Below are 15,225 nucleotides of genomic sequence, written 5' to 3'. Positions count from 1 at the left end.
ATCTCCACCCACAGAAAGAGAAGAAGTCATACAAAACATCTCAACAAAGATCTCCAAATTAAAGTGAGTTCAATATAAATCTGTGCTGCTATTTCGTTTAGGGCTTTGTCTTTCAAAATGTAGCCATGATGTAGGGGAGCCAGTGTTGGACTCGGGTGGACGAAGTTAAAAATCGCACAACGCAAGGTTATAATCCAACAGGTTTATTTGGAAGTACAAGCTTTCAGAGCGGTGCTCCTCCCTTAGGTAACTAGTAGGTGCCCCACTAGCCACCTGAGGAAGGAGCAGTGCTCCAAAAGCTCGTACTTCCAAATAAACCCATCCTTGTGTTGTGTGATTTTTAATTTTCAAAATGTACTTTTGCTGAAAATCAAACAATATAGATTTTTATTTTCAACACAAAAATCTCTTTTCTAAAAACATCAATAATTGCATTTATATGGTACCTTTAAAATAGCAAAACATATCAAGACTCATCACACAAATGATGATCAAACATGGAATTGACACCAAACCAAAAGAGAAATTGGGACAAACTCTGTGCTTAGTCAAAGAGTTAGTCTTTGAGGAGCAGCTTAAAGAAGGAAAGAGAGAAAGATGGATAGATTGGAGCTGTTTAGGGAGGGAGTTTTTATGCATAATGTTAAGGCAACCCAATGCTCAGCTGCCAATTGTAGAGCAAAGCAAGTGCAAGAGAGCAAAGATCTGACAGGTCTTTAGAGCTGGTATACGGTTGGGGCTCCCCAGAAACATTTGGACCCAAGGATGAGCATTTTAAATTTAAGATATTGGTGGCGCATGGACTATTGTAGGCGAAAGTGGGTACTGCAGATGCTGGAGACTTTAATCAAAATTAGAATGGTGCTGAAAAAGCACAGCAGGTCAGGCAGCATCCGAGGAGCAGGAAAATCGACATTTCGAGCAAAAGCCCTTCATCAGGAATCTTCCTGTTATGGGCCGTCCTGATGAAGGGCTTTTGCCTGAAACGTTGATTATCCTGCTCCTCGGATGCTGCCTGACCTGCTGTGCTTTTCCAGCACCACTCTAATCATGGACCATTGTGGGTTAGCAAATGCAGTGGGAGGAATGGGCAAAGTTTTAAGGGGTCCAGGATTCGATGGTCCAGGAGCTCGTCTGGGATAAATGGGATTAGTACTTCCAATTCACGAGTCAGTGTGTCAGAAGGCTGGGAGAATCATTTATCCATTACACTGTGACCTCTAGGTTCTAAGTCAGCTACTTCAGTCTTTGCAAATGTGCTATAACTAAACAGTTCATGTTTAATGGCACCCAAAGATAACTGGCGTTTCTTTCCTTACTAAGTCTTTAAGAAACATCTGAGCAAAGAAGTGCTGAACAAGCCTAGTACATCAAGAGACCTCTTAAATAATATGAAAGGAAGACAAATGGAGTTCTTCAGACATGTTAGCAAACACACATGGTCCCACACCCCTATCACTCGCCCATCAGCAATCAGTACTCACACCTCGTGATCAGCAACTTTATCTCACCTTCATGCTCCCAGCCTCACATCCATCTCTCACTGCTTTTATATAACTCTGACTATTCAGCAATGCCAGTCGCTTCACCTAAATACTTTGCAACACAATCACTGACATTCATTCCTCACAAGGTGGCCCGTAACAGGAGGTAGCAGGGCAGTTTTAGAGATAGCCCAAGGACTGTCTTCCATGAAGATGAAGGTGTTGTAAGTGCTGTCAGGATAGTGGGCATTTTATTAAATAATGTTCTGTGCTTGGCTGAACACCTCCTGTGCTGAGCATCCTCCTTCTCTCCCTGTGCACTGTTTCCTCTCTCTGCTGCCTCTGCTCCACATCCCAAGATATTATTCTCTGCACTCATACAATACAGAAGAGGCCTTTCAGCCCATTGAATCTGTATCACCAAAAATACACTACTACCTACATTAGTCCCACTTTCCTGCATTGAGCCCATAACCTTGAATGTTATGACAACTCAAGGGCTCATCGAAGTACTTTTTAAATGTTGTGAAGTTTCCCACCTCAACTATCCTCCCAGGCAGTGCATTCCAGATACCCACCACCCTCAGTGGTTGATTATTTTTCCTCAAATCCCCTTTAAACCACCCGCCTTTCACTTTAAAATTGTGCCCCTTTGTTCTTGACCCTCCAGCTAAGAGAAACAGCTGCTTTCTATCCATCCTGTCCATGTCCCTCATAAGCTTATACAGTATGCAGTAACACTCGCTCCAAAATCCAACAACTCACCAAATCACTCCTCCAAAAACAGACCAGAAGGCTCGGAAGAGCAAAAGTAAGTCAAAAACATATTGTCTGCAAGTTGGGGAGATGACCCTTTCAGAAACTAAGGGGTGACTTGTAGAGGTTTATAAAATCATGAAGGGCATGGATAGGGTAAATAGACAAAGTATTTTCCCTGGAGTGGGGGAGTCCAGAACTGGAGGACATAGGTTTAGGATGAGAGGGGAAAGATATAAAAGGGACCTAAGGGGCAAAGTTTTCATGCAGAGGGTGGTGCGTGTATGGAATGAGCTGCCAGAGGAAGTGGTGGAGGCTGGTACAATTGCAACATTTAAAAGGCATCTGGATAGTTATATGAATAGGAAGGGTTGAGAGAGATATGGGCCAAGTGCTAGCAAATGGGACTAGATTAGGTTAGGTTATCTGGTTGGCATGGATGAGTTGGACCAAAGAGTCTGTTTCCATGCTGTACCTCTCTATGACTCAATAACATTAAACATTAATCAGTCCTGAATAAATAGGAGAATGTGTTAACTCAACTTGCAAGGTCCAAATAATATTAACGTGACCACAGAACATTTTATTTCCTTGATGCTATCGTGGGATGTCAGCATCACTAGCAAAGCCTATCTGTAGTGGCCAGAGGACAGTTCAGAGTCAACCACATTGATGTGGGCCTGGAATCACATGTAGGCCAGATCAAGTAAGGATGACAGGTTTCTTGCCCTAACGAACTTCAGTGAACCTGGTGTGTTTTTACAATTGATTGTAATTTTTGTGGTTACTATTACTGAGACTAGGTTTATGTTTTAAGGTCAATTAACTGAATTCAGACTCCACTAGCTGCCATGATAGGATTTGAATGCATGTCCTAGAGCATGAAGCTGGACCTCTGGATTGCTAGACCAGCAACATTACCACCGTACCACATCAAAACCAGTTGAAAAAACTGACTGCTACCTTAATTGGCCCAGTTTGCATTTTAAAGTTATATGGCTACAGACTTTTCAGGAATATACTCTGTCTAAAACCTTTACACTTCCATGATCAATTCCTTTATAACTCTAATAGCCAGCATTATATTATAAAGACGCCATTGCTCCAGTAGTGTCAAGGCAGCACTGTTGCTGGTAATTACAATGTGACATGTTTACATAGCAGATTTCATTATAAATGGCGATGCAGATATTCATAAATGGAAATTAAGATAGAGAGGAAGCACCACAGAAATGATGCCACGGTGGCTCAGTGGTTAGCACTGCTGCCTCACAGTGTCAGGGACCCAGTTTCGATTCCAGCCTCGGACGACTGTCTGTGTGGAGTTTGCACATTCTTCACATGTCTGCGTGGGTTTCCTCCCACAGTCGAAAGATGTGCAGATTAGGTGAATTGGTCATGCTAAATTACCCATACTGTTCAGAGATGTGTAGGTTAGGTGAGTTAGTCAGAGGGGAATGGGTCTGAGTGGGTTACTCTTCGGAGGGTTGGTGTGAACTTGTTGGGCTAAAAGGCCTGTTTCCACACTGTAGGGATTCTATGAATTTCTATGAAAAAGTACAAAAGCTTTTTAAAAAAAAATTGGTGAATAAGTTGTTCCTTTGGAAACTTTACCTTTCATTGTTTCTTTCTTTTCTTACAGGTTGTGTTCCTGTTGGTGCCATTTCTCCAAACATACCCAATGAGTCTCTTGACTAAATCTACTGAGCTTTATTAGTGTGAGTGCACTGTCTGATTAGACGACCATCCACACTAACTGCTGTGCAAAGTTTAATGAGAGTTTAGAAAGAGTTGGAGGATTATCAATAGGAAAAGGTAACTGGTATCAATTTATTTTCCGATGTGCTCCCCTCCTGACAATGCTGATTTCCTTTGAGTCATTGATTTCATGGACAACTGTCATCCTTTAACATGTCATCTAACAGACCAATCCTCGTAAAAACCAAGCAAAATAATGCAGTTAATGGAAATCTGAAGCAAACAAAAAGAATTCTGGAGAAACTCAGCAGGTCTGGCAGCATCTAGTGAGAGAAACAGAGTTAAAGTTTCAGATCCAGTATGACTTCTTCTGAGCCCTTCTGAGTCCTGATGAAGAGTATTCTGACTTGAAACATTAAACTCTGCTTCTGTCCCCCAAGATGCTGCCAGGCCTGCTGAGTTTCTCCAGCGTTCTCTTTATTTTCACCCATTCTTCACATCTGGCTCAAGATTGTCCCCTGGATATAGCAAAGCAGTAAACTTTGAGGATGATTGCAAGCAAAGATTAAGAGGTAATCAAAGGAGTTAATGGGCAGATAGATGCTATTTCCTATAAAATTGGAAACTTGGCAATCATAATCTTAAAGTTCAAGCCAGGCTGCACAGAAGTGATGTCCATAAGATCACAATAAATAACAACAGGAGCAGGCCTCGAACTTGCTCTTCCATTTACTAGGATCATGGCTGATCTGACATGCCTCACATCCCAGTTGAAAAGTGTGGCACTGGCAAAGCACAGCAGGTCAGGCAACATCCTAGGAGCAGGAGAGTCAACATTTTGGACATAAACCCTTCATCAGGAATGGGGGGGAAGGGAACTGAGAGATAAATAGAAGGGTGGGGCTGGGACTGGGGGGAATGCAGTTGGGAAGGCGATAGGTAGACGAAGGTGGGGTGATTGTGATAGGTCGGTGGGGAGGGTGAAGTGGATAGGTGAGAAAGAGGATGGACAGGTTAGACAGTTCAAGGGGGCGTTGCTAAGTTGGAGGGTTGCATTTGGGTTGAGATGGGGGAGGGGACATAAGGAAACTGGTGAAGTTAAAGTTGGTGCCATGTAGTTGAAGGGACCCAAGGTAGAAGATGAGGCGTTCTTCCTCCAGTTGTTGTGTGGCTTGGATTTGGCGACGGAGGAGGCCCAGGACTTGCATGTTCTTGGTGGAGTGGAAGGGGGAGTTGAAGTGGTCGGCCACACGATGTTGGGATGTTGGGTGTGTGTACCCCAGAGATGTTTCCTGAAACGCTCCACGAGTTGGTGTTCTGTCTCCCCAATGCAGAGGAGACCACATCGAGAGCAATGGCCACAGTAGATGAGATGGGTGGAATTGCAGGAAAATCTCTGCTGGATGTGAAAAGATCCTCTGGGGCCTTGGACGGAGGTGAGGTGGGAGGTATGGGCGTAGGTTTTACACCTCCTGCGATGGGAAGGTAAGGTGCCGGAAGTGGAGGTGGATTGGGTGGGGGGGGGGGTCCTGCCCCTATAACCCTGATTCCCCGACTGATCAAGAATCTATCTATCTCAGCCTTAAACATGCACAGCCCTCTGTGGCAAGGAGTTTCAAACACTCACAAACTTCTGAGAGATGAAATTCTTCCTCAAACCAGTCTTAAATTGATGCCGCTTAATTCTGGATTATGTCAGGAAGCACTTACCTCCACAAAGAGAAGTGGAAGTCTGGAACCTTCTGTCTCTCAAAAAGACATTGAGGCTGGGGGTTAGGGGGTTAGTTAAAACCATCCGAATAGATTTTGGGACATTTTCATAAATCAAAGGGTTTTAAGGATTAAGCACGCAAGCAAAATGAATGGAACTGAAGTATGGCTCAACCATAATCTAATTAAGAGATCAAGTATCCTCAATTTTTGAGTTTAATGGTCTTATCCTGTTTGTATTTGGCCTTGCAGAGCATAGGACTGTCACTGCTGCTGTTCTCTCTGGGTGTCCTCCCCACACACACTTTTCATGCAGACATGTCACTGATTGAGAATGGGAAACTTTGCAGGTTTTATATCCCTCTGTAGTTCATGGATACAGAAGACACCTCCCTTCAAGCATTTTGGGAATTGCTCGCTCTGTGGTCTTCAGTATCAAGGAATACCATTTTGGAAGTGGAGAGAGAAGGAGAGGAGGAATTTCTCTTGAACTGAAAACAACCAATGCTGGAGATCACAGCGGTAGAGACAAAAAAACTGCAGATGCTAGAATCCAAAGTTGACAGGCAGGAGGCTGGAAGAACACAGCAAGGCAAGCAGTATCAGGAGGTGCAGAAGTCGACGTCTCTGGTGTAACCCTTCTTCAGGACTCGAGAAGGGTTACAGCCGAAACATCAACTTCTGCACCTCCTGATGCTGTCTGCCTTAAACATTGGGATTGCTACAGTGATCCCTCACAAACTTTTCAGTTGTGAAGAAACTCCAATGATCGACCAATGAATGTCCTTTACAGGGAATTCACCCGCCATCTTACCCAATCCAGGTCTTATAGACAAAGTCAGAAGTCACATGACACCAGAGTATAGTCCAACAGATTTATTTGAAATCACAAGCTTTCGAAACACTGCTCCTTCATCAGGTGAAGTGCCTGGTGAAGGGTCAGTGCTCCGAAAGTTTGTGATTTCAAATAAACCTGTTAGACTATAACCTGGTGTCATGTGACTTCTGACTTTGTCCTTCCATATCAGGTCTTATAAGGACAGGAGGTGGCTTTTAAGTGCACACACGCACACATACACAGTCAAAACCCCCTGTTTTGCCCCCATCCTCTGCTGCCATTCAAGAAGATCATAATTAATTTGTGATCTAACCCCATTTATGTGCTTCCAGTCCCCATAGACTTCTTTGACTTTGAGTTGCTTGCCAATGTGGTCCAACATACCCCAAAATTAAGGTTTGGGCTGACAAGTGGCAAAAAACATTCATGCCACACAAGTACCAGGCAATGACCATTTCCAAGAAGAGCATATCTAACTATCTCCCCTTGATATTCAATGACATCACTAAATCACCAATCATCAACATTGTACGGTTACCATTGACCATGAACTGAACCAGACAAACTAGATAAATGGTGAGGCTATGACAGCAGGTTTGAAGCTGCAACTTTTATTGGAAGTAACTCACCTTGTGACTCTGCAAAGTCTGCCCATCAATGAAGAGGGCACAAGTCAGAAGTGTGATGGAATACTCTCCATTTGACAGAATGCGTGTAGCTCCAACAACAGACAAGAACCTTAACATCATCCAGAGCAATGCACACAGCATCTGTGTCATTTCACTATATGCATGGAGGATTACGATGTAAAACTGAAGTGATCATCCTCAAGGCTAAAGTGCCATATTGGACTCAAAATGTTAACTCTGTTTCTCTCTCCACAGATGATGCCAGACCTGCTGAGTTTCTCCAGCACTTACTGTGTGTGTTCTGGCCTCAGCTGGAGCGTTAATGACAGTTCTGGTCCTACCCTTTAGGAAGGATGTCTCTTCTTTGTAGTAGTCCCCTGAGATTGATGACAATTTGCTTCTGCTCATATTTGAAAGTCTAAAAGGGAATGGAAGAGAATTACTGGTAGATGATGAGAGATAGTGGTAATGTCACTTGGATTGTCACTCCAAGGACTCAGGTTAATGCCCATGGAAATGGATTAAATTCCCACTACACGAGTTGGTGGAATTTACTTTCAGTTAATAAATCTGGGATTGCAAGCTAGTTTCAGTAATGATGACCAGTAATTCTCATATACAAGTACACACATCTGAAGCACTAATGTCCTTTAGGGAAAGAAGTCTGCTTGCTGTCTGGTCAAGACTCAACCTTGTATCCCAGAAACAACAGTGAGATAATGACCAGATAGTGTGCTTTGTAAAAACAAAATACTCTGGATGTTAGAAATCTGGAAGAAAAATAGAAAGTGCTGGAGAAACTCTGCAGGTCTGGTAGCATCTGCGTGCAGAGAAACAGAGTTAACATTTCAAGTCAAATACAAGTATTCTGTAGAACAGGTCTGTCCAGTATTTTCATTGAAGGATAAATCTGCGACCAGAACAAAGCGCTTTCCTTCAAATAGTAGTTACGAGGCCTTTACATCCCCTGAGAGTGTAGTCTTGTCCCAATCGAACAATGTCACCACTGACAGTTTGACAGTTCCTCAGTATTGCATTGGGAATGACAGAACATAGAACATAGAACAATACAGCACAGAACAGGCCCTTCGGCCCGCGATGTTGTGCCGAACATTTGTCCTAGCTTAAGCACCTATCCATGTACCTATCCAGTTGCCGCTTAGAGGTCACCAATGATGCTGACTCTGCCACTCCCGCAGGCAGCGCATTCCATGCCCCCACCACTCTCTGGGTAAAGAACCTACCCCTGACATCCCCCCTATACCTTCCACCCTTCACCTTGAATTTATGTCCCCTTGTAACACTCTGTTGTACCCGGGGAAAAGGTCTCTGACTGTCTACTCTATCTATTCCCCTGATCATCTTATAAACCTCTATCAAGTCACCCCTCATCCTTCGCCGTTCCAATGAGAAAAGGCCTAGCACTCTCAACCTATCCTCGTACGACCTATTCTCCATTCCAGGCAACATCCTGGTAAATCTCCTCTGCACCCTCTCCAAAACTTCCACATCTTTCCTAAAGTGAGGCGACCAGAACTGCACACAGTACTCCAAATGTGGCCTTACCAAGGTCCTATACAGCTGCAACATCACTTCACGACTCTTGAATTCAATCCCTCTGCTAATGAACGCTAATACACCATAGGCCTTCTTACAAGCTCTATCCACCTGAGTGGCAACTTTCAAAGAGCTATGAACATAGACCCCAAGATCCTTCTGCTCCTCCACCTTACTAAGAACCCTACCATTAACCCTGTATTCCGCTTTCTTATTTGTCCTTCCAAAATGGACATCCTCACACTTGACAGGGTTGAACTCTATCTGCCATTCTTCAGCCCAGTTCTGCATCATATCTAAGTCCCTTTGCAGCTGACAACAGCTCTCCTCACTATCCACAACTCCACCAATCTTCGTATCGTCTGCAAATTTACCCTTCAACTCCCTCTTCCAAGTCATTAATAAAAATTACAAACAGCAGAGGACCCAGAACTGATCCCTGCGGAACTCCACTTGTAACTGGGCTCCAGGCTGAATATTTACCATCTACCACCACTCTCTGACTTCGACCGGTTAGCCAGTTCTCTATCCAACTGGCCAAATTTCCCACTATCCCTGCCTCCTGTCTTTCCGCATAAGCCTACCATGGGGAACCTTATCAAATGCCTTACTAAAATCCATGTACACTACATCCACTGCTCTACCCTCATCCACATGCTGGATTATTGGAGTGAGACTTGAACACACAAGAGTGCTTACTGTCCATTAAATTACCATTGGCACTTACTTGTCATGTATGCCTCTCATTAGCCATTCTACCTTCTGTAAGGTGCTAGGTCATCCAACATTCTACTGTCTGTGTCACTCATTACCCCGTCTATTTTGAATTTCATAGAGTCATAGAGATGTACAGACGCTTCAGTCCAACTCGTCCATGCCAACCAGATATCCCTCCCTAATCTCGTCCCATTTGCCAGCACTTGGCCCATATTCCTCCAAACACTTCCTATTCGTATACCCATCCAAATGCCTTTTAAATGTTGCAATTGTACCAGCTTCCACCACTTCCTCTGGCAGTTCATTCCATACACACACCACCCTTTGGGTGAAAAAGTTTCCCTTTAGGTCCTTTTTATATCTTTCCCCTCTCACCCTAAACCTATGCCCTCTAGTTCTGGACTCCCCCATCCCAGGGAAAAAACTTTGCCTGTTTACCCTATCCATGCCCCTCATAATTTCATAAACCTCTATGAGGTCACCCTTTAGCCTTCGATGCTCCAGGGAAAACAGCCACAGCCTGTTTAGCCTCTCCCTATAGCACAAACCCTTTAACCCTGGCAATATCCTTGTAAATCTTTTCTGAACACTTTCAAGTTTCACAACATCCTTCCAATTGCACGCAATATTCCAACAGTGGCCTAACTAATGTCCTCGGCAACTACAACATGACCTCCCAACTCCTATACTCAATGCTCTGACCAATAAAGGAAAGCATACCAAACGCCTTCTTCACTATCCTATCTACCTGCGACTCCACTTTCAAGGAGCTATGAACCTGCACTCCAAGGTCTCTTTGTTCAAAAACACTCCCTAGGACCTTAATATTAAGTGCGTAAGTCCTGCTAAGATTTGCTTCCACAAAATGCAGCACCTCGTATTTATCTAAATTAAACTCCATCTGTCACTTCTCAGCCCATGGACCCATCTGATCAAGATTCTGTTGTATTCCGAGGTAACCTTCTTCGCTGTCCACTACACCTCCAATTTTGGTGCAATCTGCAAACTTACTAACTATATCTCTTATGCTTACATCCAAATCATTTATGTAAATGATGAAAAATAGCGGATCCAGCACCAATCCTTGTGGCACTCCGCTGGTCACAGACCTGAAGTCTGAAAAACAACTCTCCACCTCCACCCTCTTTCTACCTTTGAGCCAGTTCTGCATCCAAATGGCTAGTTCTCCCTATACTCCATGAGATCTAACCTTGCTGACCAGTCTCCTATGGGGAAACTTGTCGAACGCCTTACTGAAATCCATATAGATCACATCTACCACTCTGCCCTCATCAATCCTCTTCGTTACTTTTTTCAAAAAACTCAAGTTTGTGAGACAGGATTTCCCATGCACAAAGGCATTTTGACTATCCCTAATCAGTCATGCCTTTCCAAATATGTGTAAATCCTGTCCCTCAGGATTCCCTCCAACAACGTGTCCACCACCACTGGTCTGCAGTTCCCTGGCTTGTCCTTACAACCTTTCTTAAACAGTGACACCACGTAGCCTACCTCCAGTCTTCTGGCACATCACCTGTGACTACTGATATTGCAAATATCTCAGCAAGGGGACCAGCAATCAATTAGGTAAAAACAATGACTGCAAATGCTGGAAACCAGATTCTAGATTAGAGTGGTGCTGGAAAAGCACAGCAGTTCAGGCAGCATCTGAGTAGCAGGAAAATTGACGTTTCGGGCAAAAGCCCTTCATCGGGACTGATGAAGGGCTTTTGCCCAAAACATTGATTTGCCTGCTCCTTGGATGCTGCCTGAACTGCTGTGCTTTTCCAGCACCACTCTAGCCCAGCAATCACTTCCTTAGCTACCCACAGAGTTCCTGGGTACGCCTGATCAGGTCCTGGGGATTTATCCACCTTCATGTGTTTCAAGACATCCAGCACTTTCTCCTCTGTAATATGGACATTTTTCAAGATGTCACCATCTATTTCCCCACATTCTATTATCTTCCATGTCCTTTTCCACAGTAAATACTGATGCAAAACACTCATTTAGTATCTCCCCATCTCCTGCGGGCCTACACAAAGCCTGCCTTGCTGATCTTTGAGGGGCCCTATTCTCTCCCTAGTTACCCTTTTGTCCTTAATGTATTTGTAAAAACCCTTTGGATTCTCCTTAACTGTATTTGCCAAAGCTATCTCGTGTCCCCTTTTCACCCTCCTGATTTCTCTTAAGTATACTCCTACAGCCTTTATACTCTTCTAAGGTTGTACTCTATACCTGACATATGCTTCCTTGTTTTTCTTAACCAAATTGTCAATTTCTTTGTCATCCAGCATTCCCTATACCCACCAGCCTTTCCTTTCACACTAACAGGAATATACTTTCTCTGGATTCTCATTATCTCATTTCTGAAGGCTTCTCATTTCCAGCCGTCCCTTTGCCTGCGAACATCTGCACTTAATCAGCTTTTGAAAGTTCTTGTCTAATACCGTCAAAAGTAGCCTTCTTCCAATTTAGAAATTCAGCTGTTAGATCTGGTCTATCCTTTTCCATCACTATTTTAAAACAAATAGAATTATGGTCACTGGCCCCAAAGTGCTTACCTATTGACACCTCAGACACTTTCCCTGCCCTATTTCCCAAGAGAAGGTCAAGTTTTGCACCTTTTCTAGTAGGTACATCCACATACTGATTCAGAAAATTTTCTTGTACACAGTGAACAAATTCCTCTCCATATCAACCCTTAACACTATGGCAGTCCCAGTCTATCTTTGGAAAGTTAAACTCCCCAACCATAACCACCGTATTGTTTTTACAGATAACTGAAATCTCCTTACAAATTGGTTTCTCAATTTTCCACTGACTATTAGGGGGTCTATAATACCATCCCAATAAAATGATCATCATTGGCTTCTGTTTAAGATCCAAATTGATTTTAAAATTTTTGTCCTTGTTTTTAGATCTATTCACTCCCTCATCGCTTCCCAACTCTGGATTCCTCCAGACCTATGACTGTCTGAGATCTTTGTGTTCCTGCAATTGTAATCTTCTGAACATCTCAAATTTTAGGTCCTTCACCATTGGAGACTGTCTTCAGCAGTTAAGCTCTAAGCACTGATGTACCTTCCCTGAACTTTCCTGCCTTTCTTTCCCTCAGGATAATGCAAAAAAATAGCATTACAGTAAACAATCAGCTGTGATCCAGATGGTAGAGCAGGTTTGAGGGGCTGGTTGGCCTATTCCTGAACCTAGACTTTAAAAACTAACTGTTTGACCTGTGTTTTTTGGGAAGGTAGTGGTTAGTAATCCAGAACTCTGGGCTAACGTTCTGGAGACATGTGTTCAAATCCTGCCATGGCCAATGGTGGAAATTAAATTCAATAGAATTCTGGATTGAAAAAGAAAAGTTAGCTGAATAGTGGCTGTGTAACCACTTTCAAGTTTTGTAAAAACCCACTTGGTTAATGGCGTCCTGTGTAAGGAAGGAAATCTACCATCCTTACCATGAGAAACTGAGGACTGCAGATGCTGGAGATCAGCATCGAAAAGTGTGGCGCTGGAAAAGCGCAGCAGGTCAGGCAGCATCGGAAGAGCAGGAGAATCGATGTTTCGGGCACAAGCCCTTCATCTTTACCAGGTCTGGCCTACATGTGACTCCAGACCCATAGCAATGTGGCTGACTCTTAACTGAGATGTATAATACATATTGGTCAAATCAACAACATTCAAGTCCCATGAACAAATTTGTAAGAATATAAAACCACTTTGCATGTCTGACTGTCAAATTTTACACTCCAATGATGCATTTTTACTTAATTCCATGTGTTAACCAAAGAGAAGGGGATGTTGGTTCGAGTGATAATTGGCAATGAGCATGGGAAATGTCTTATCTCGGACAACCCAACTTTTTGAGCTGAGGTAAGGAGGAATGCAGTTTGACCAATGCTAAATTCAGAGATTGGAAATACCTCTCCCCTGACTCAGACGATTAATCTAGCTACTCACATTATACTTATCCATGAGTATGTTCCCCCCTTGCTATGCCCGCTCCCATAGCTATGTGAAAATAGTTTACAGCCGTTAATTCTTTCGAGACACAAGTGGCAGTTTGTTATTCAAGTTCAGACACAAGAAAAGGAAACCTTATGTAAATCTATGCAAATTAATTCTGCGACTGCGGGATCACAAGCTCCCCTTGTCTAAACTTTCCCATCGACTCCTTTCAAATGGAGAGAGCCGGAATAATGAGTTAGCTGTGGTCCACCTCTTGAAAAGACAACAAGGGCCCTTCACAGTGAACTCGCGCCTAAATGCCTTCCTTTTTAACTCTTGCACTGCCACTTGTATCTCCAGAGTTTGTTTAGTTATCCCAGTTTCTCCCATCTCCTCCTGGAGATTCCAACTCCGGCTGCACTAAATGCTGCATGGGGCAATTGCAACAAAACTTACAAGTCACCTTTAATATTATAAGGATTCCTAAAGAGTTTCCTAGAAGATATCAAGCCATGCACAAGGAGACATTAGGACAAATGAGAAAGGTTGGCAGAAGCGGAGAGATTTCATAGAATCCTGACAGTGTGGAAGCAGGTCATTCAGCCCATTGAATCCACACACATCCTCTGAACAGTATCCCACCCAGACCCACCCTATCCCTGTAGCCCTGCATTTCCCATAGCTAGTCCATCCAGCCTGCACAATTTCCTACGGCCAATCCCCCTAACCTTTGGACTGTGGGAGGAAACTGGAACAAACCCATACGGACATGGGGCAAGTGTGCAAACTCCACACAGATAGTCTCCCAAGGCTGGAATCAAACCCAGGACCCAGGCGCTGTGAGGCAGTAGTGCTAGCCACTGTGCCACCACAGGGAGGGAATTTCAGAAGATAAGGCCTCCGTAGCTGTCGACCTTACCATGTAGAGGCAACGTCTTAAACTCAGGAGTGCACAATCTATCAAAGATACATCTCAACCACTGTAAGGCAAGAGGAGGTACAGAGATAGTGGAGGAAAAGGTTATGGAAAGGTTTGAAAACAAGGATGGTAGTTTTAACATTGAGGTGTTTCTGAACAGAGAGCTCCATAAAGAAGAGAGGACAGGAGGTGATGGGTGATTGAGATGCAGTGCAAGTTAGGATGCAGATGCAGCAGAGTTATGGAGGTGCTCAGGTTTAGGAGAGTATTTGGAAGTGAAGGGGCAAAGCAGTTGTGAATGAGGGTTTCAGCAGCAGATGGGCTGAGGGGAGTTTTGTGTTCAGATCTCAGGTGGCTAGCCTTCATGGATTAACCGAACCTGCAAGGGAATTGCAGACTGATATGTTCTGATGTCCCACGCACCTGCATGAAAGGAACATTTGACTTGCACCAACACAGGGCATGCCGAGTACTTCCCAACGAGGGATGTTCAAAGCTCAGTCAGGGTAACACGGGAATGGGGATGTCAATTTATGTGTAGCCAGGTCCCACAAGTAATAATGAGATAATGACTAGATCACCACATTTTTTCGCGGAAAGAAATGAAAATCTTGAAAACACTCAGCAGATCTGGTGATATAGGATTAAAGAGAAAAGTTATAGCTTATACAATGTCATTCATGAACACTGAATGTTGTGAAGCTCTTTACAGTCAGTGAAGTACTTTGGATATGAAATCATTGTTATAATGTATGACATATAGCAGCTAATTAGCACAGAGCAAGATCCCACAAACACACATGTGATTGTGACCAGGTGATATTATTTTTGTGTTGTTAATTAAGGGGTTACTACTTCCCAGGTTATCTCCCCAATCATCTTCAACTAATGTCACTGATCTTTTATGTCCACCCGAAAAAGCAAGTTGGACCTTGATTTTACATCCCATCTAAAAGATATCAC

General features: G+C 43.5%; 1 long non-coding RNA gene across 8 annotated transcripts in view; it reads left to right on the top strand.

Annotated features, from left to right (window-relative positions):
- LOC122565455 (uncharacterized) overlaps nucleotides 1-15,225 on the top strand; it is a 147,084-nt gene that overhangs the window by 120,567 nt on the left and 11,292 nt on the right. For all 8 annotated transcript variants that reach the window (XR_006316176.2, XR_006316175.2, XR_006316179.2 and 5 more), the window contains one exon: nucleotides 3,883-4,055. This is a non-coding gene — a long non-coding RNA (uncharacterized LOC122565455). The remainder of the gene's footprint in view (nucleotides 1-3,882; nucleotides 4,056-15,225) is intronic.

Source organism: Chiloscyllium plagiosum, unplaced genomic scaffold (assembly GCF_037043375.1).
Source record: "Chiloscyllium plagiosum isolate Xiang-an unplaced genomic scaffold, Cpla_swu_hap1 HiC_scaffold_28, whole genome shotgun sequence".
NCBI classification, from domain to species: Eukaryota; Metazoa; Chordata; class Chondrichthyes; order Orectolobiformes; family Hemiscylliidae; genus Chiloscyllium; species Chiloscyllium plagiosum.
Note: the sequence above shows the minus strand (reverse complement) of the source record. Positions and strands in the feature narration are given on the sequence as shown.